The sequence below is a fragment of the Triturus cristatus genome, chromosome 11 (assembly GCF_964204655.1).
Source record: "Triturus cristatus chromosome 11, aTriCri1.1, whole genome shotgun sequence".
Classification (NCBI taxonomy): Eukaryota; Metazoa; Chordata; class Amphibia; order Caudata; family Salamandridae; genus Triturus; species Triturus cristatus.
This window is the reverse complement of record NC_140594.1, coordinates 1,140,786,488-1,140,805,389: the sequence shown is the minus strand read 5'-3', so window position 1 is coordinate 1,140,805,389 and position 18,902 is coordinate 1,140,786,488. Positions and strand designations below refer to the sequence as shown.

Here is an 18,902-nt window from a genome sequence, read left to right as displayed (position 1 = left end):
CAAAAAGCAGAGTCACCACTCACATGTGCTGGTAATAAATATGTTGCGGGCGGTAGACAATGAAAGGGCTGAACCCCGACCAGACATTCTAACTCTAGCATCTCTATATTAAAAAGCATTTCTAGGCAATATCTAGCATGTGAATAAAAGTAGGCAAGATCCACCGATGAATCTGGCAAAAGTCCCCAACGATTTTGTGCACACTTGTTCTCTCACCTGAATGCAGCGCCACCTTGTAGCCATCGGATGTAACTGCAGCTCACAAAATGTTATATCAGAGAGCAAGTTGAGAGGACTCCAAGAGGCAGATGTCCATGGAAAGAGCCTCTCACGACAGCAGGAAGGTTGGATATTTCAAGATGGCAACATTTCCTGTCCAATGTCCTCACGTCCCGAACGCTCCCAAACGCTCAAAAGCCTCACACCGGGCAAGCCCTCACCGGGTAGATCTCTGGCTCCCAGTTAAAATCAAATCCTGAGCATGCTAGCGCTAGGATCAAAGAGAGAGGAGAGGGTTAGAGAGCTGCTATCTTGGTAAAGGCCTGAAACTGCTAGTTCCCAAGAGGGTCTGCACTTTCAGTTGTGACTGACTGTGAGACGAGAAGATGAAGATTTTCTGCACCCAGCATACATTGCAGCATGCTTAGGCAAATGAGGAGCGAGACCCACCAATCCCTCGCCACTTCGCTGAAAGCTCCTCCTCTGCATAAAGAGAACACTTTTACAAGGGAGCAGAGGGGCGCAGCGGAAGCGTGCTGGGCCCATAACCCAGAGGTCGATGGATCGAAACCATCCTCTGCTATAATATTTCTTGTTTTTTCTTCTGAGGACCAATCTGTCATTTCCACGCTACCAGCAAGGAAAAGCGCAGGCTTGTGCTAGCTATGTGAGAAAAGACTTCTCAACTATCTGTCTCTGCTGAAATACAAGAGAGTGATCGCCAAAGGATCAACCCCATACTTTGAAAGTAAAGATACCCAATTATAAGCATAAATGACTGGTTGCACCGTCACACGTTTTTCTGGGCATGCTTTGAATGTCATTCTTGCCTTTTCGTTCTGCTCTTATCATTCTCCTGGGCATTTAATGGAAGGCACTCTCTTTCTCTTCGCTGCTTTGCTTCCAATGCTGCCTAAATATGTTCATTTCCACTATTTGTACTACTGCTTTCCATTTCTTCTCTTCTGCACAGATTTGGCCTTGGTTTCAATCCCCAGTTCCTTACCCTCTACAAGAAACTTTCTACTGCTTTTCATGTTGGTATCTAAACCAAATGCACCATTGAAACTGGTGCAAGATAGTCATTGAACTCGGGGTTGTAATCTTTAGAACCGAGAGCACCCACATCATAGGGCGTTGGTGGTATAGTGGTGAGCATAGCTGCTTCCCAAGCAGTTGACCTGGGTTCAATTCCCGGCCAATGCAGTGCAAATTTTTATATGTTCTCCAAGCAGGATTTGTTTTAATGCAACATGTCACAAAACGGAAATATCATGAACAGATTAATCAGACGTTAAATTAAAAAAAAAATGAAATACTTAGGCAGGCATCTCGATCGCCCCATCTGCGACATTCATTGTCCTATTAGATGCTATTTTCCAAAAAGCAGAGTCACCACTCACATGTGCTGGTAATAAATATGTTGCGGGCGGTAGACAATGAAAGGGCTGAACCCCGACCAGACATTCTAACTCTAGCATCTCTATATTAAAAAGCATTTCTAGGCAATATCTAGCATGTGAATAAAAGTAGGCAAGATCCACCGATGAATCTGGCAAAAGTCCCCAACGATTTTGTGCACACTTGTTCTCTCACCTGAATGCAGCGCCACCTTGTAGCCATCGGATGTAACTGCAGCTCACAAAATGTTATATCAGAGAGCAAGTTGAGAGGACTCCAAGAGGCAGATGTCCATGGAAAGAGCCTCTCACGACAGCAGGAAGGTTGGATATTTCAAGATGGCAACATTTCCTGTCCAATGTCCTCACGTCCCGAACGCTCCCAAACGCTCAAAAGCCTCACACCGGGCAAGCCCTCACCGGGTAGATCTCTGGCTCCCAGTTAAAATCAAATCCTGAGCATGCTAGCGCTAGGATCAAAGAGAGAGGAGAGGGTTAGAGAGCTGCTATCTTGGTAAAGGCCTGAAACTGCTAGTTCCCAAGAGGGTCTGCACTTTCAGTTATGACTGACTGTGAGACGAGAAGATGAAGATTTTCTGCACCCAGCATACATTGCAGCATGCTTAGGCAAATGAGGAGCGAGACCCACCAATCCCTCGCCACTTCGCTGAAAGCTCCTCCTCTGCATAAAGAGAACACTTTTACAAGGGAGCAGAGGGGCGCAGCGGAAGCGTGCTGGGCCCATAACCCAGAGGTCGATGGATCGAAACCATCCTCTGCTATAATATTTCTTGTTTTTTCTTCTGAGGACCAATCTGTCATTTCCACGCTACCAGCAAGGAAAAGCGCAGGCTTGTGCTAGCTATGTGAGAAAAGACTTCTCAACTATCTGTCTCTGCTGAAATACAAGAGAGTGATCGCCAAAGGATCAACCCCATACTTTGAAAGTAAAGATACCCAATTATAAGCATAAATGACTGGTGGGACCGTCACACGTTTTTCTGGGCATGCTTTGAATGTCATTCTTGCCTTTTCGTTCTGCTCTTATCATTCTCCTGGGCATTTCATGGAAGGCACTCTCTTTCTCTTCGCTGCTTTGCTTCCAATGCTGCCTAAATATGTTCATTTCCACTATTTGTACTACTGCTTTCCATTTCTTCTCTTCTGCACAGATTTGGCCTTGGTTTCAATCCCCAGTTCCTTACCCTCTACAAGAAACTTTCTACTGCTTTTCATGTTGGTATCTAAACCAAATGCACCATTGAAACTGGTGCAAGATAGTCATTGAACTCGGGGTTGTAATCTTTAGAACCGAGAGCACCCACATCATAGGGCGTTGGTGGTATAGTGGTGAGCATAGCTGCTTCCCAAGCAGTTGACCTGGGTTCAATTCCCGGCCAATGCAGTGCAAATTTTTATATGTTCTCCAAGCAGGATTTGTTTTAATGCAACATGTCACAAAACGGAAATATCATGAACAGATTAATCAGACGTTAAATTAAAAAAAAAATGAAATACTTAGGCAGGCATCTCGATCGCCCCATCTGCGACATTCATTGTCCTATTAGATGCTATTTTCCAAAAAGCAGAGTCACCACTCACATGTGCTGGTAATAAATATGTTGCGGGCGGTAGACAATGAAAGGGCTGAACCCCGACCAGACATTCTAACTCTAGCATCTCTATATTAAAAAGCATTTCTAGGCAATATCTAGCATGTGAATAAAAGTAGGCAAGATCCACCGATGAATCTGGCAAAAGTCCCCAACGATTTTGTGCACACTTGTTCTCTCACCTGAATGCAGCGCCACCTTGTAGCCATCGGATGTAACTGCAGCTCACAAAATGTTATATCAGAGAGCAAGTTGAGAGGACTCCAAGAGGCAGATGTCCATGGAAAGAGCCTCTCACGACAGCAGGAAGGTTGGATATTTCAAGATGGCAACATTTCCTGTCCAATGTCCTCACGTCCCGAACGCTCCCAAACGCTCAAAAGCCTCACACCGGGCAAGCCCTCACCGGGTAGATCTCTGGCACCCAGTTAAAATCAAATCCTGAGCATGCTAGCGCTAGGATCAAAGAGAGAGGAGAGGGTTAGAGAGCTGCTATCTTGGTAAAGGCCTGAAACTGCTAGTTCCCAAGAGGGTCTGCACTTTCAGTTGTGACTGACTGTGAGACGAGAAGATGAAGATTTTCTGCACCCAGCATACATTGCAGCATGCTTAGGCAAATGAGGAGCGAGACCCACCAATCCCTCGCCACTTCGCTGAAAGCTCCTCCTCTGCATAAAGAGAAAACTTTTACAAGGGAGCAGAGTGGCGCAGCGGAAGCGTGCTGGGCCCATAACCCAGAGGTCGATGGATCGAAACCATCCTCTGCTATAATATTTCTTGTTTTTTCTTCTGAGAACCAATCTGTCATTTCCACGCTACCAGCAAGGAAAAGCGCAGGCTTGTGCTAGCTATGTGAGAAAAGACTTCTCAACTATCTGTCTCTGCTGAAATACAAGAGAGTGATCGCCAAAGGATCAACCCCATACTTTGAAAGTAAAGATACCCAATTATAAGCATAAATGACTGGTGGGACCGTCACACGTTTTTCTGGGCATGCTTTGAATGTCATTCTTGCCTTTTCGTTCTGCTCTTATCATTCTCCTGGGCATTTCATGGAAGGCACTCTCTTTCTCTTCGCTGCTTTGCTTCCAATGCTGCCTAAATATGTTCATTTCCACTATTTGTACTACTGCTTTCCATTTCTTCTCTTCTGCACAGATTTGGCCTTGGTTTCAATCCCCAGTTCCTTACCCTCTACAAGAAACTTTCTACTGCTTTTCATGTTGGTATCTAAACCAAATGCACCATTGAAACTGGTGCAAGATAGTCATTGAACTCGGGGTTGTAATATTTAGAACCGAGAGCAACCACATCATAGGGCGTTGGTGGTATAGTGGTGAGCATAGCTGCTTCCCAAGCAGTTGACCCGGGTTCGATTCCCGGCCAATGCAGTGCAAATTTTTATATGTTCTCCAAGCAGGATTTGTTTCAATGCAACATGTCACAAAACGGAAATATCATGAACAGATTAATCAGACGTTAAATTTAAAAAAAAATGAAATACTTAGGCAGGCATCTCGATCGCCCCATCTGCTACATTCATTGTCCTATTAGATGCTATTTTCCAAAAAGCAGAGTCACCACTCACATGTGCTGGTAATAAATATGTTGCGGGCGGTAGACAATGAAAGGGCTGAACCCCGACTAGACATTCTAACTGTAGCATCTCTATATTTAAAAGCATTTCTAGGCAATATCTAGCATGTGAATAAAAGTAGGCAAGATCCACCGATGAATCTGGCAAAAGTCCCCAACGATTTTGTGCACACTTGTTCTCTCACCTGAATGCAGCGCCACCTTGTAGCCATCGGATGTAACTGCAGCTCACAAAATGTTATATCAGAGAGCAAGTTGAGAGGACTCCAAGAGGCAGATGTCCATGGAAAGAGCCTCTCATGACAGCAGGAAGGTTGGATATTTCAAGATGGCAACATTTCCTCTCCAACGTCCTCACGTCCCGAACGCTCCCAAACGCTCAAAAGCCTCGCCCTCACCGGGTAGATCTCTGGCTCCCAGTTAAAATCAAATCCTGAGCATGCTAGCGCTACGATCAAAGAGAGAGGAGAGGGTTAGAGAGCTGCTATCTTGGTAAAGGCCTGAAACTGCTAGTTCCCAAGAGGGTCTGCACTTTCAGTTATGACTGACTGTGAGACGAGAAGATGAAGATTTTCTGCACCCAGCATACATTGCAGCATGCTTAGGCAAATGAGGAGCGAGACCCACCAATCCCTCGCCACTTCGCTGAAAGCTCCTCCTCTGCATAAAGAGAACACTTTTACAAGGGAGCAGAGTGGCGCAGCGGAAGCGTGCTGGGCCCATAACCCAGAGGTCGATGGATCGAAACCATCCTCTGCTATAATATTTCTTGTTTTTTCTTCTGAGGACCAATCTGTCATTTCAACGCTACCAGCAAGGAAAAGCGCAGGCTTGTGCTAGCTATGTGAGAAAAGACTTCTCAACTATCTGTCTCTGCTGAAATACAAGAGAGTGATCGCCAAAGGATCAACCCCATACTTTGAAAGTAAAGATACCCAATTATAAGCATAAATGACTGGTTGCACCGTCACACGTTTTTCTGGGCATGCTTTGAATGTCATTCTTGCCTTTTCGTTCTGCTCTTATCATTCTCCTGGGCATTTAATGGAAGGCACTCTCTTTCTCTTCACTGCTTTGCTTCCAATGCTGCCTAAATATGTTCATTTCCACTATTTGTACTACTGCTTTCCATTTCTTCTCTTCTGCACAGATTTGGCCTTGGTTTCAATCCCCAGTTCCTTACCCTCTACAAGAAACTTTCTACTGCTTTTCATGTTGGTATCTAAACCAAATGCACCATTGAAACTGGTGCAAGATAGTCATTGAACTCGGGGTTGTAATCTTTAGAACCGAGAGCACCCACATCATAGGGCGTTGGTGGTATAGTGGTGAGCATAGCTGCTTCCCAAGCAGTTGACCCGGGTTCAATTCCCGGCCAATGCAGTGCAAATTTTTATATGTTCTCCAAGCAGGATTTGTTTTAATGCAACATGTCACAAAACGGAAATATCATGAACAGATTAATCAGACGTTAAATTAAAAAAAAAATGAAATACTTAGGCAGGCATCTCGATCGCCCCATCTGCGACATTCATTGTCCTATTAGATGCTATTTTCCAAAAAGCAGAGTCACCACTCACATGTGCTGGTAATAAATATGTTGCGGGCGGTAGACAATGAAAGGGCTGAACCCCGACCAGACATTCTAACTCTAGCATCTCTATATTAAAAAGCATTTCTAGGCAATATCTAGCATGTGAATAAAAGTAGGCAAGATCCACCGATGAATCTGGCAAAAGTCCCCAACGATTTTGTGCACACTTGTTCTCTCACCTGAATGCAGCGCCACCTTGTAGCCATCGGATGTAACTGCAGCTCACAAAATGTTATATCAGAGAGCAAGTTGAGAGGACTCCAAGAGGCAGATGTCCATGGAAAGAGCCTCTCACGACAGCAGGAAGGTTGGATATTTCAAGATGGCAACATTTCCTGTCCAATGTCCTCACGTCCCGAACACTCCCAAACGCTCAAAAGCCTCACACCGGGCAAGCCCTCACCGGGTAGATCTCTGGCTCCCAGTTAAAATCAAATCCTGAGCATGCTAGCGCTACGATCAAAGAGAGAGGAGAGGGTTAGAGAGCTGCTATCTTGGTAAAGGCCTGAAACTGCTAGTTCCCAAGAGGGTCTGCACTTTCAGTTATGACTGACTGTGAGACGAGAAGATGAAGATTTTCTGCACCCAGCATACATTGCAGCATGCTTAGGCAAATGAGGAGCGAGACCCACCAATCCCTCGCCACTTCGCTGAAAGCTCCTCCTCTGCATAAAGAGAACACTTTTACAAGGGAGCAGAGTGGCGCAGCGGAAGCGTGCTGGGCCCATAACCCAGAGGTCGATGGATCGAAACCATCCTCTGCTATAATATTTCTTGTTTTTTCTTCTGAGGACCAATCTGTCATTTCCACGCTACCAGCAAGGAAAAGCGCAGGCTTGTGCTAGCTATGTGAGAAAAGACTTCTCAACTATCTGTCTCTGCTGAAATACAAGAGAGTGATCGCCAAAGGATCAACCCCATACTTTGAAAGTAAAGATACCCAATTATAAGCATAAATGACTGGTGGGACCGTCACACATTTTTCTGGGCATGCTTTGAATGTCATTCTTGCCTTTTCGTTCTGCTCTTATCATTCTCCTGGGCATTTCATGGAAGGCACTCTCTTTCTCTTCGCTGCTTTGCTTCCAATGCTGCCTAAATATGTTCATTTCCACTATTTGTACTACTGCTTTCCATTTCTTCTCTTCTGCACAGATTTGGCCTTGGTTTCAATCCCCAGTTCCTTACCCTCTACAAGAAACTTTCTACTGCTTTTCATGTTGGTATCTAAACCAAATGCACCATTGAAACTGGTGCAAGATAGTCATTGAACTCGGGGTTGTAATCTTTAGAACCGAGAGCACCCACATCATAGGGCGTTGGTGGTATAGTGGTGAGCATAGCTGCTTCCCAAGCAGTTGACCCGGGTTCGATTCCCGGCCAATGCAGTGCAAATTTTTATATGTTCTCCAAGCAGGATTTGTTTTAATGCAACATGTCACAAAACGGAAATATCATGAACAGATTAATCAGACGTTAAATTAAAAAAAAAATGAAATACTTAGGCAGGCATCTCGATCGCCCCATCTGCTACATTAATTGTCCTATTAGATGCTATTTTCCAAAAAGCAGAGTCACCACTCACATGTGCTGGTAATAAATATGTTGCGGGCGGTAGACAATGAAAGGGCTGAACCCCGACCAGACATTCTAACTGTAGCATCTCTATATTTAAAAGCATTTCTAGGCAATATCTAGCATGTGAATAAAAGTAGGCAAGATCCACCGATGAATCTGGCAAAAGTCCCCAACGATTTTGTGCACACTTGTTCTCTCACCTGAATGCAGCGCCACCTTGTAGCCATCGGATGTAACTGCAGCTCACAAAATGTTATATCAGAGAGCAAGTTGAGAGGACTCCAAGAGGCAGATGTCCATGGAAAGAGCCTCTCATGACAGCAGGAAGGTTGGATATTTCAAGATGGCAACATTTCCTCTCCAACGTCCTCACGTCCCGAACGCTCCCAAACGCTCAAAAGCCTCGCCCTCACCGGGTAGATCTCTGGCTCCCAGTTAAAATCAAATCCTGAGCATGCTAGCGCTACGATCAAAGAGAGAGGAGAGGGTTAGAGAGCTGCTATCTTGGTAAAGGCCTGAAACTGCTAGTTCCCAAGAGGGTCTGCACTTTCAGTTATGACTGACTGTGAGACGAGAAGATGAAGATTTTCTGCACCCAGCATACATTGCAGCATGCTTAGGCAAATGAGGAGCGAGACCCACCAATCCCTCGCCACTTCGCTGAAAGCTCCTCCTCTGCATAAAGAGAACACTTTTACAAGGGAGCAGAGTGGCGCAGCGGAAGCGTGCTGGGCCCATAACCCAGAGGTCGATGGATCGAAACCATCCTCTGCTATAATATTTCTTGTTTTTTCTTCTGAGGACCAATCTGTCATTTCAACGCTACCAGCAAGGAAAAGCGCAGGCTTGTGCTAGCTATGTGAGAAAAGACTTCTCAACTATCTGTCTCTGCTGAAATACAAGAGAGTGATCGCCAAAGGATCAACCCCATACTTTGAAAGTAAAGATACCCAATTATAAGCATAAATGACTGGTTGCACCGTCACACGTTTTTCTGGGCATGCTTTGAATGTCATTCTTGCCTTTTCGTTCTGCTCTTATCATTCTCCTGGGCATTTAATGGAAGGCACTCTCTTTCTCTTCACTGCTTTGCTTCCAATGCTGCCTAAATATGTTCATTTCCACTATTTGTACTACTGCTTTCCATTTCTTCTCTTCTGCACAGATTTGGCCTTGGTTTCAATCCCCAGTTCCTTACCCTCTACAAGAAACTTTCTACTGCTTTTCATGTTGGTATCTAAACCAAATGCACCATTGAAACTGGTGCAAGATAGTCATTGAACTCGGGGTTGTAATCTTTAGAACCGAGAGCACCCACATCATAGGGCGTTGGTGGTATAGTGGTGAGCATAGCTGCTTCCCAAGCAGTTGACCCGGGTTCAATTCCCGGCCAATGCAGTGCAAATTTTTATATGTTCTCCAAGCAGGATTTGTTTTAATGCAACATGTCACAAAACGGAAATATCATGAACAGATTAATCAGACGTTAAATTAAAAAAAAAATGAAATACTTAGGCAGGCATCTCGATCGCCCCATCTGCGACATTCATTGTCCTATTAGATGCTATTTTCCAAAAAGCAGAGTCACCACTCACATGTGCTGGTAATAAATATGTTGCGGGCGGTAGACAATGAAAGGGCTGAACCCCGACCAGACATTCTAACTCTAGCATCTCTATATTAAAAAGCATTTCTAGGCAATATCTAGCATGTGAATAAAAGTAGGCAAGATCCACCGATGAATCTGGCAAAAGTCCCCAACGATTTTGTGCACACTTGTTCTCTCACCTGAATGCAGCGCCACCTTGTAGCCATCGGATGTAACTGCAGCTCACAAAATGTTATATCAGAGAGCAAGTTGAGAGGACTCCAAGAGGCAGATGTCCATGGAAAGAGCCTCTCACGACAGCAGGAAGGTTGGATATTTCAAGATGGCAACATTTCCTGTCCAATGTCCTCACGTCCCGAACACTCCCAAACGCTCAAAAGCCTCACACCGGGCAAGCCCTCACCGGGTAGATCTCTGGCTCCCAGTTAAAATCAAATCCTGAGCATGCTAGCGCTACGATCAAAGAGAGAGGAGAGGGTTAGAGAGCTGCTATCTTGGTAAAGGCCTGAAACTGCTAGTTCCCAAGAGGGTCTGCACTTTCAGTTATGACTGACTGTGAGACGAGAAGATGAAGATTTTCTGCACCCAGCATACATTGCAGCATGCTTAGGCAAATGAGGAGCGAGACCCACCAATCCGTCGCCACTTCGCTGAAAGCTCCTCCTCTGCATAAAGAGAACACTTTTACAAGGGAGCAGAGTGGCGCAGCGGAAGCGTGCTGGGCCCATAACCCAGAGGTCGATGGATCGAAACCATCCTCTGCTATAATATTTCTTGTTTTTTCTTCTGAGGACCAATCTGTCATTTCCACGCTACCAGCAAGGAAAAGCGCAGGCTTGTGCTAGCTATGTGAGAAAAGACTTCTCAACTATCTGTCTCTGCTGAAATACAAGAGAGTGATCGCCAAAGGATCAACCCCATACTTTGAAAGTAAAGATACCCAATTATAAGCATAAATGACTGGTGGGACCGTCACACATTTTTCTGGGCATGCTTTGAATGTCATTCTTGCCTTTTCGTTCTGCTCTTATCATTCTCCTGGGCATTTCATGGAAGGCACTCTCTTTCTCTTCGCTGCTTTGCTTCCAATGCTGCCTAAATATGTTCATTTCCACTATTTGTACTACTGCTTTCCATTTCTTCTCTTCTGCACAGATTTGGCCTTGGTTTCAATCCCCAGTTCCTTACCCTCTACAAGAAACTTTCTACTGCTTTTCATGTTGGTATCTAAACCAAATGCACCATTGAAACTGGTGCAAGATAGTCATTGAACTCGGGGTTGTAATCTTTAGAACCGAGAGCACCCACATCATAGGGCGTTGGTGGTATAGTGGTGAGCATAGCTGCTTCCCAAGCAGTTGACCCGGGTTCGATTCCCGGCCAATGCAGTGCAAATTTTTATATGTTCTCCAAGCAGGATTTGTTTTAATGCAACATGTCACAAAACGGAAATATCATGAACAGATTAATCAGACGTTAAATTAAAAAAAAAATGAAATACTTAGGCAGGCATCTCGATCGCCCCATCTGCTACATTAATTGTCCTATTAGATGCTATTTTCCAAAAAGCAGAGTCACCACTCACATGTGCTGGTAATAAATATGTTGCGGGCGGTAGACAATGAAAGGGCTGAACCCCGACCAGACATTCTAACTCTAGCACCTCTATATTAAAAAGCATTTCTAGGCAATATCTAGCATGTGAATAAAAGTAGGCAAGATCCACCGATGAATCTGGTAAAAGTCCCCAACGAGTTTGTGCACACTTGTTCTCTCACCTGAATGCAGCGCCACCTTGTAGCCATCGGATGTAACTGCAGCTCACAAAATGTTATATCAGAGAGCAAGTTGAGAGGACTCCAAGAGGCAGATGTCCATGGAAAGAGCCTCTCACGACAGCAGGAAGGTTGGATATTTCAAGATGGCAACATTTCCTGTCCAATGTCCTCACGTCCCGAACGCTCCCAAACGCTCAAAAGCCTCAAACCGGGCAAGCCCTCACCGGGTAGATCTCTGGCTCCCAGTTAAAATCAAATCCTGAGCATGCTAGCGCTAGGATCAAAGAGAGAGGAGAGGGTTAGAGAGCTGCTATCTTGGTAAAGGCCTGAAACTGCTAGTTCCCAAGAGGGTCTGCACTTTCAGTTATGACTGACTGTGAGACGAGAAGATGAAGATTTTCTGCACCCAGCATACATTGCAGCATGCTTAGGCAAATGAGGAGCGAGACCCACCAATCCCTCGCCACTTCGCTGAAAGCTCCTCCTCTGCATAAAGAGAACACTTTTACAAGGGAGCAGAGGGGCGCAGCGGAAGCGTGCTGGGCCCATAACCCAGAGGTCGATGGATCGAAACCATCCTCTGCTATAATATTTCTTGTTTTTTCTTCTGAGGACCAATCTGTCATTTCCACGCTACCAGCAAGGAAAAGCGCAGGCTTGTGCTAGCTATGTGAGAAAAGACTTCTCAACTATCTGTCTCTGCTGAAATACAAGAGAGTGATCGCCAAAGGATCAACCCCATACTTTGAAAGTAAAGATACCCAATTATAAGCATAAATGACTGGTTGCACCGTCACACGTTTTTCTGGGCATGCTTTGAATGTCATTCTTGCCTTTTCGTTCTGCTCTTATCATTCTCCTGGGCATTTCATGGAAGGCACTCTCTTTCTCTTCGCTGCTTTGCTTCCAATGCTGCCTAAATATGTTCATTTCCACTATTTGTACTACTGCTTTCCATTTCTTCTCTTCTGCACAGATTTGGCCTTGGTTTCAATCCCCAGTTCCTTACCCTCTACAAGAAACTTTCTACTGCTTTTCATGTTGGTATCTAAACCAAATGCACCATTGAAACTGGTGCAAGATAGTCATTGAACTCGGGGTTGTAATCTTTAGAACCGAGAGCAACCACATCATAGGGCGTTGGTGGTATAGTGGTGAGCATAGCTGCTTCCCAAGCAGTTGACCAGGGTTCGATTCCCGGCCAATGCAGTGCAAATTTTTAGATGTTCTCCAAGCAGGATTTGTTTCAATGCAACATGTCACAAAACGGAAATATCATGAACAGATTAATCAGACGTTAAATTAAAAAAAAAATGAAATACTTAGGCAGGCATCTCGATCGCCCCATCTGCTACATTCATTGTCCTATTAGATGCTATTTTCCAAAAAGCAGAGTCACCACTCACATTTGCTGGTAATAAATATGTTGCGGGCGGTAGACAATGAAAGGGCTGAACCCCGACTAGACATTCTAACTGTAGCATCTCTATATTAAAAAGCATTTCTAGGCAATATCTAGCATGTGAATAAAAGTAGGCAAGATCCACCGATGAATCTGGCAAAAGTCCCCAACGATTTTGTGCACACTTGTTCTCTCACCTGAATGCAGCGCCACCTTGTAGCCATCGGATGTAACTGCAGCTCACAAAATGTTATATCAGAGAGCAAGTTGAGAGGACTCCAAGAGGCAGATGTCCATGGAAAGAGCCTCTCACGACAGCAGGAAGGTTGGATATTTCAAGATGGCAACATTTCCTCTCCAACGTCCTCACGTCCCGAACGCTCCCAAACGCTCAAAAGCCTCACACCGGGCAAGCCCTCACCGGGTAGATCTCTGGCTCCCAGTTAAAATCAAATCCTGAGCATGCTAGCGCTACGATCAAAGAGAGAGGATAGGGTTAGAGAGCTGCTATCTTGGTAAAGGCCTGAAACTGCTAGTTCCCAAGAGGGTCTGCACTTTCAGTTATGACTGACTGTGAGACGAGAAGATGAAGATTTTCTGCACCCAGCATACATTGCAGCATGCTTAGGCAAATGAGGAGCGAGACCCACCCATCCCTCGCCACTTCGCTGAAAGCTCCTCCTCTGCATAAAGAGAACACTTTTACAAGGGAGCAGAGTGGCGCAGCGGAAGCGTGCTGGGCCCATAACCCAGAGGTCGATGGATCGAAACCATCCTCTGCTATAATATTTCTTGTTTTTTCTTCTGAGGACCAATCTGTCATTTCCACGCTACCAGCAAGGAAAAGCGCAGGCTTGTGCTAGCTATGTGAGAAAAGACTTCTCAACTATCTGTCTCTGCTGAAATACAAGAGAGTGATCGCCAAAGGATCAACCCCATACTTTGAAAGTAAAGATACCCAATTATAAGCATAAATGACTGGTTGCACCGTCACACGTTTTTCTGGGCATGCTTTGAATGTCATTCTTGCCTTTTCATTCTGCTCTTATCATTCTCCTGGGCATTTAATGGAAGGCACTCTCTTTCTCTTCGCTGCTTTGCTTCCAATGCTGCCTAAATATGTTCATTTCCACTATTTGTACTACTGCTTTCCATTTCTTCTCTTCTGCACAGATTTGGCCTTGGTTTCAATCCCCAGTTCCTTACCCTCTACAAGAAACTTTCTACTGCTTTTCATGTTGGTATCTAAACCAAATGCACCATTGAAACTGGTGCAAGATAGTCATTGAACTCGGGGTTGTAATCTTTAGAACCGAGAGCACCCACATCATAGGGCGTTGGTGGTATAGTGGTGAGCATAGCTGCTTCCCAAGCAGTTGACCCGGGTTCAATTCCCGGCCAATGCAGTGCAAATTTTTATATGTTCTCCAAGCAGGATTTGTTTTAATGCAACATGTCACAAAACGGAAATATCATGAACAGATTAATCAGACGTTAAATTAAAAAAAAAATGAAATACTTAGGCAGGCATCTCGATCGCCCCATCTGCGACATTCATTGTCCTATTAGATGCTATTTTCCAAAAAGCAGAGTCACCACTCACATGTGCTGGTAATAAATATGTTGCGGGCGGTAGACAATGAAAGGGCTGAACCCCGACCAGACATTCTAACTCTAGCATCTCTATATTAAAAAGCATTTCTAGGCAATATCTAGCATGTGAATAAAAGTAGGCAAGATCCACCGATGAATCTGGCAAAAGTCCCCAACGATTTTGTGCACACTTGTTCTCTCACCTGAATGCAGCGCCACCTTGTAGCCATCGGATGTAACTGCAGCTCACAAAATGTTATATCAGAGAGCAAGTTGAGAGGACTCCAAGAGGCAGATGTCCATGGAAAGAGCCTCTCACGACAGCAGGAAGGTTGGATATTTCAAGATGGCAACATTTCCTGTCCAATGTCCTCACGTCCCGAACGCTCCCAAACGCTCAAAAGCCTCACACCGGGCAAGCCCTCACCGGGTAGATCTCTGGCTCCCAGTTAAAATCAAATCCTGAGCATGCTAGCGCTAGGATCAAAGAGAAAGGAGAGGGTTAGAGAGCTGCTATCTTGGTAAAGGCCTGAAACTGCTAGTTCCCAAGAGGGTCTGCACTTTCAGTTATGACTGACTGTGAGACGAGAAGATGAAGATTTTCTGCACCCAGCATACATTGCAGCATGCTTAGGCAAATGAGGAGCGAGACCCACCAATCCCTCGCCACTTCGCTGAAAGCTCCTCCTCTGCATAAAGAGAACACTTTTACAAGGGAGCAGAGTGGCGCAGCGGAAGCGTGCTGGGCCCAGAGGTCGATGGATCGAAACCATCCTCTGCTATAATATTTCTTGTTTTTTCTTCTGAGAACCAATCTGTCATTTCCACGCTACCAGCAAGGAAAAGCGCAGGCTTGTGCTAGCTATGTGAGAAAAGACTTCTCAACTATCTGTCTCTGCTGAAATACAAGAGAGTGATCGCCAAAGGATCAACCCCATACTTTGAAAGTAAAGATACCCAATTATAAGCATAAATGACTGGTGGGACCGTCACACGTTTTTCTGGGCATGCTTTGAATGTCATTCTTGCCTTTTCGTTCTGCTCTTATCATTCTCCTGGGCATTTCATGGAAGGCACTCTCTTTCTCTTCACTGCTTTGCTTCCAATGCTGCCTAAATATGTTCATTTCCACTATTTGTACTACTGCTTTCCATTTCTTCTCTTCTGCACAGATTTGGCCTTGGTTTCAATCCCCAGTTCCTTACCCTCTACAAGAAACTTTCTACTGCTTTTCATGTTGGTATCTAAACCAAATGCACCATTGAAACTGGTGCAAGATAGTCATTGAACTCGGGGTTGTAATCTTTAGAACCGAGAGCAACCACATCATAGGGCGTTGGTGGTATAGTGGTGAGCATAGCTGCTTCCCAAGCAGTTGACCCGGGTTCGATTCCCGGCCAATGCAGTGCAAATTTTTATATGTTCTCCAAGCAGGATTTGTTTCAATGCAACATGTCACAAAACGGAAATATCATGAACAGATTAATCAGACGTTAAATTAAAAAAAAAATGAAATACTTAGGCAGGCATCTCGATCGCCCCATCTGCTACATTCATTGTCCTATTAGATGCTATTTTCCAAAAAGCAGAGTCACCACTCACATTTGCTGGTAATAAATATGTTGCGGGCGGTAGACAATGAAAGGGCTGAACCCCGACCAGACATTCTAACTCTAGCACCTCTATATTAAAAAGCATTTCTAGGCAATATCTAGCATGTGAATAAAAGTAGGCAAGATCCACCGATGAATCTGGTAAAAGTCCCCAACGAGTTTGTGCACACTTGTTCTCTCACCTGAATGCAGCGCCACCTTGTAGCCATCGGATGTAACTGCAGCTCACAAAATGTTATATCAGAGAGCAAGTTGAGAGGACTCCAAGAGGCAGATGTCCATGGAAAGAGCCTCTCACGACAGCAGGAAGGTTGGATATTTCAAGATGGCAACATTTCCTGTCCAATGTCCTCACGTCCCGAACGCTCCCAAACGCTCAAAAGCCTCACACCGGGCAAGCCCTCACCGGGTAGATCTCTGGCTCCCAGTTAAAATCAAATCCTGAGCATGCTAGCGCTAGGATCAAAGAGAGAGGAGAGGGTTAGAGAGCTGCTATCTTGGTAAAGGCCTGAAACTGCTAGTTCCCAAGAGGGTCTGCACTTTCAGTTATGACTGACTGTGAGACGAGAAGATGAAGATTTTCTGCACCCAGCATACATTGCAGCATGCTTAGGCAAATGAGGAGCGAGACCCACCAATCCCTCGCCACTTCGCTGAAAGCTCCTCCTCTGCATAAAGAGAACACTTTTACAAGGGAGCAGAGGGGCGCAGCGGAAGCGTGCTGGGCCCATAACCCAGAGGTCGATGGATCGAAACCATCCTCTGCTATAATATTTCTTGTTTTTTCTTCTGAGGACCAATCTGTCATTTCCACGCTACCAGCAAGGAAAAGCGCAGGCTTGTGCTAGCTATGTGAGAAAAGACTTCTCAACTATCTGTCTCTGCTGAAATACAAGAGAGTGATCGCCAAAGGATCAACCCCATACTTTGAAAGTAAAGATACCCAATTATAAGCATAAATGACTGGTTGCACCGTCACACGTTTTTCTGGGCATGCTTTGAATGTCATTCTTGCCTTTTCGTTCTGCTCTTATCATTCTCCTGGGCATTTAATGGAAGGCACTCTCTTTCTCTCCGCTGCTTTGCTTCCAATGCTGCCTAAATATGTTCATTTCCACTATTTGTACTACTGCTTTCCATTTCTTCTCTTCTGCACAGATTTTTCCTTGGTTTCAATCCCCAGTTCCTTACCCTCTACAAGAAACTTTCTACTGCTTTTCATGTTGGTATCTAAACCAAATGCACCATTGAAACTGGTGCAAGATAGTCATTGAACTCGGGGTTGTAATCTTTAGAACCGAGAGCACCCACATCATAGGGCGTTGGTGGTATAGTGGTGAGCATAACTGCTTCCCAAGCAGTTGACCCGGGTTCAATTCCCGGCCAATGCAGTGCAAATTTTTATATGTTCTCCAAGCAGGATTTGTTTTAATGCAACATGTCACAAAACGGAAATATCATGAACAGATTAATCAGACGTTAAATTAAAAAAAAAATGAAATACTTAGGCAGGCATCTGTGTTGGACTTGGCCCTTCTGGCCGGTTCACCCCGAAACTTTTTGCGTAATATGGTGACTTGGTTTAGTGATTTTAGTGACTTCTGCGCACTTTACCGCTGTGTCCCAGGGTAAAGTGCGTGCGTGTTGTGAGGTTGGCCTGCCCTCCCATAGGAATGCATGGGGGAATGTATGTGTCCCCGTAGTTCCTGATGCGTGGGGTGTGCAGGCCCGTGTTTGGTATGTGCGGACTCGTGGGAGTGAATGCTGCGCGTTGATGTGTGCGGCGTGCATGTACCTGGTGTGGAAGTGCCACTTCTAGAAGTGGGCACTTCAGTGTGCAGTCTGAAATGTGTGGCTTGTCTGGCGATTGGCTGGTGAGGTCAGGTGACGGACTAGGGAATCCCCCAGAGTCAGGAGGAGTCACCCAGTGGTGAATGGGGAGTTAGCATGTTGATGGCTGGGGAGGAGTGTACCTGGGTCCTGAATAGGACAGGGATTCCCCCACACAATGCTGGCGCCGGCCCCTGTGGTGCGTCTAATGACCCTAGCCCTGCCAGTGAATAGGGAGAGGGGCTGAGCAAAACAAAGTGCTCAGGAACCTGCTGGAACTGGTTCGCCCCTTCCCTGCACCTTAGACAAAGCCTTGTAATGTATAAAAAGGGGCTGTGTCCCCACAGAGAGTGTTCTCTTGCAGGATCCACTTGAGAGGGGGCCTGCTGCTGCTGGGCGCCAGGAGAGACCGCCACTGGGGACTGCCTCCCTGCTGGAGGGCCCTGTGAGCTGGCTCTGGGCCCAGCCTTTGCCCCCTGCTCTCTGGAGGACCTTTTTGTTGCTGAACAGTGCTTGTAGCGCCTGGGAGCGCTTTCTGGACTTCCTAGCGCTGGGCGCGCTGTTTTTCTGGACTGGCTGTCTCTCAGAGCCTGGGAGCGCTCTGAGGATCCTTGTAGCGCTACGAGCACTGGCTCCCCGTGTAGCGCTGTGAAGCGCTTTGATTCGGCTTGCGGGTGCCCACCCCGCTTATTTGCGTATCGCTGCGGCGGGTGCCTACCCCGCCGAGGATTGCATTTACGGAGGGAGCCCACCCCTCTAATCACCGAGATCACCGCTGCAGCCCGGTTCGTGACCGGAAGTCAGGCAAGCCTGGGGGCGGGCCTCCGGGACAACCGGAACTCAGAGAAGGAGGGCGGGAGCCTACCCCGCCTCCTGCCAAGCACCGCGGTTGCAGCCCGGTCGGAGACGCGAGGATCCAGGCGGGAGCCTACCCCGCGCTGGACGGAGGAGAGAAGTGCTGCCGGTTCCGTGGAGCGGACCAAGAGGAGCGGAGACAGCGCGGGAGTCCCCTGCGAGCAGCCCGGTAAGTCAGGAGGGCTGGGGGACTCCGTGCGTGTGCCTGTGGGTGCCGGTCCC

At 46.0% G+C, this 18,902-nt stretch overlaps 10 non-coding genes across 10 annotated transcripts; all 10 read left to right on the top strand.

Moving 5' to 3' along the window:
* Positions 1 to 1,353: 1,353 nt before the first annotated feature.
* Positions 1,354 to 1,425, top strand: TRNAG-CCC (transfer RNA glycine (anticodon CCC)). Its single transcript has one exon. It is a non-coding gene; the product is annotated as a tRNA-Gly (tRNA).
* Positions 1,426 to 2,952: 1,527 nt separating this feature from the next.
* Positions 2,953 to 3,024, top strand: TRNAG-CCC (transfer RNA glycine (anticodon CCC)). The gene has a single exon. It is a non-coding gene; the product is annotated as a tRNA-Gly (tRNA).
* Positions 3,025 to 4,551: 1,527 nt separating this feature from the next.
* TRNAG-CCC (transfer RNA glycine (anticodon CCC)) lies at positions 4,552 to 4,623 on the top strand. The gene has a single exon. It is a non-coding gene; the product is annotated as a tRNA-Gly (tRNA).
* A 1,516-nt stretch (positions 4,624 to 6,139) lies between these two features.
* On the top strand, positions 6,140 to 6,211 carry TRNAG-CCC (transfer RNA glycine (anticodon CCC)). The gene has a single exon. It is a non-coding gene; the product is annotated as a tRNA-Gly (tRNA).
* Positions 6,212 to 7,738: 1,527 nt separating this feature from the next.
* TRNAG-CCC (transfer RNA glycine (anticodon CCC)) lies at positions 7,739 to 7,810 on the top strand. The gene has a single exon. It is a non-coding gene; the product is annotated as a tRNA-Gly (tRNA).
* Positions 7,811 to 9,326: 1,516 nt separating this feature from the next.
* On the top strand, positions 9,327 to 9,398 carry TRNAG-CCC (transfer RNA glycine (anticodon CCC)). The gene has a single exon. It is a non-coding gene; the product is annotated as a tRNA-Gly (tRNA).
* Positions 9,399 to 10,925: 1,527 nt separating this feature from the next.
* Positions 10,926 to 10,997, top strand: TRNAG-CCC (transfer RNA glycine (anticodon CCC)). Its single transcript has one exon. It is a non-coding gene; the product is annotated as a tRNA-Gly (tRNA).
* A 3,126-nt stretch (positions 10,998 to 14,123) lies between these two features.
* TRNAG-CCC (transfer RNA glycine (anticodon CCC)) lies at positions 14,124 to 14,195 on the top strand. Its single transcript has one exon. It is a non-coding gene; the product is annotated as a tRNA-Gly (tRNA).
* A 1,520-nt stretch (positions 14,196 to 15,715) lies between these two features.
* TRNAG-CCC (transfer RNA glycine (anticodon CCC)) lies at positions 15,716 to 15,787 on the top strand. Its single transcript has one exon. It is a non-coding gene; the product is annotated as a tRNA-Gly (tRNA).
* Positions 15,788 to 17,314: 1,527 nt separating this feature from the next.
* TRNAG-CCC (transfer RNA glycine (anticodon CCC)) lies at positions 17,315 to 17,386 on the top strand. The gene has a single exon. It is a non-coding gene; the product is annotated as a tRNA-Gly (tRNA).
* Positions 17,387 to 18,902: the final 1,516 nt, after the last annotated feature.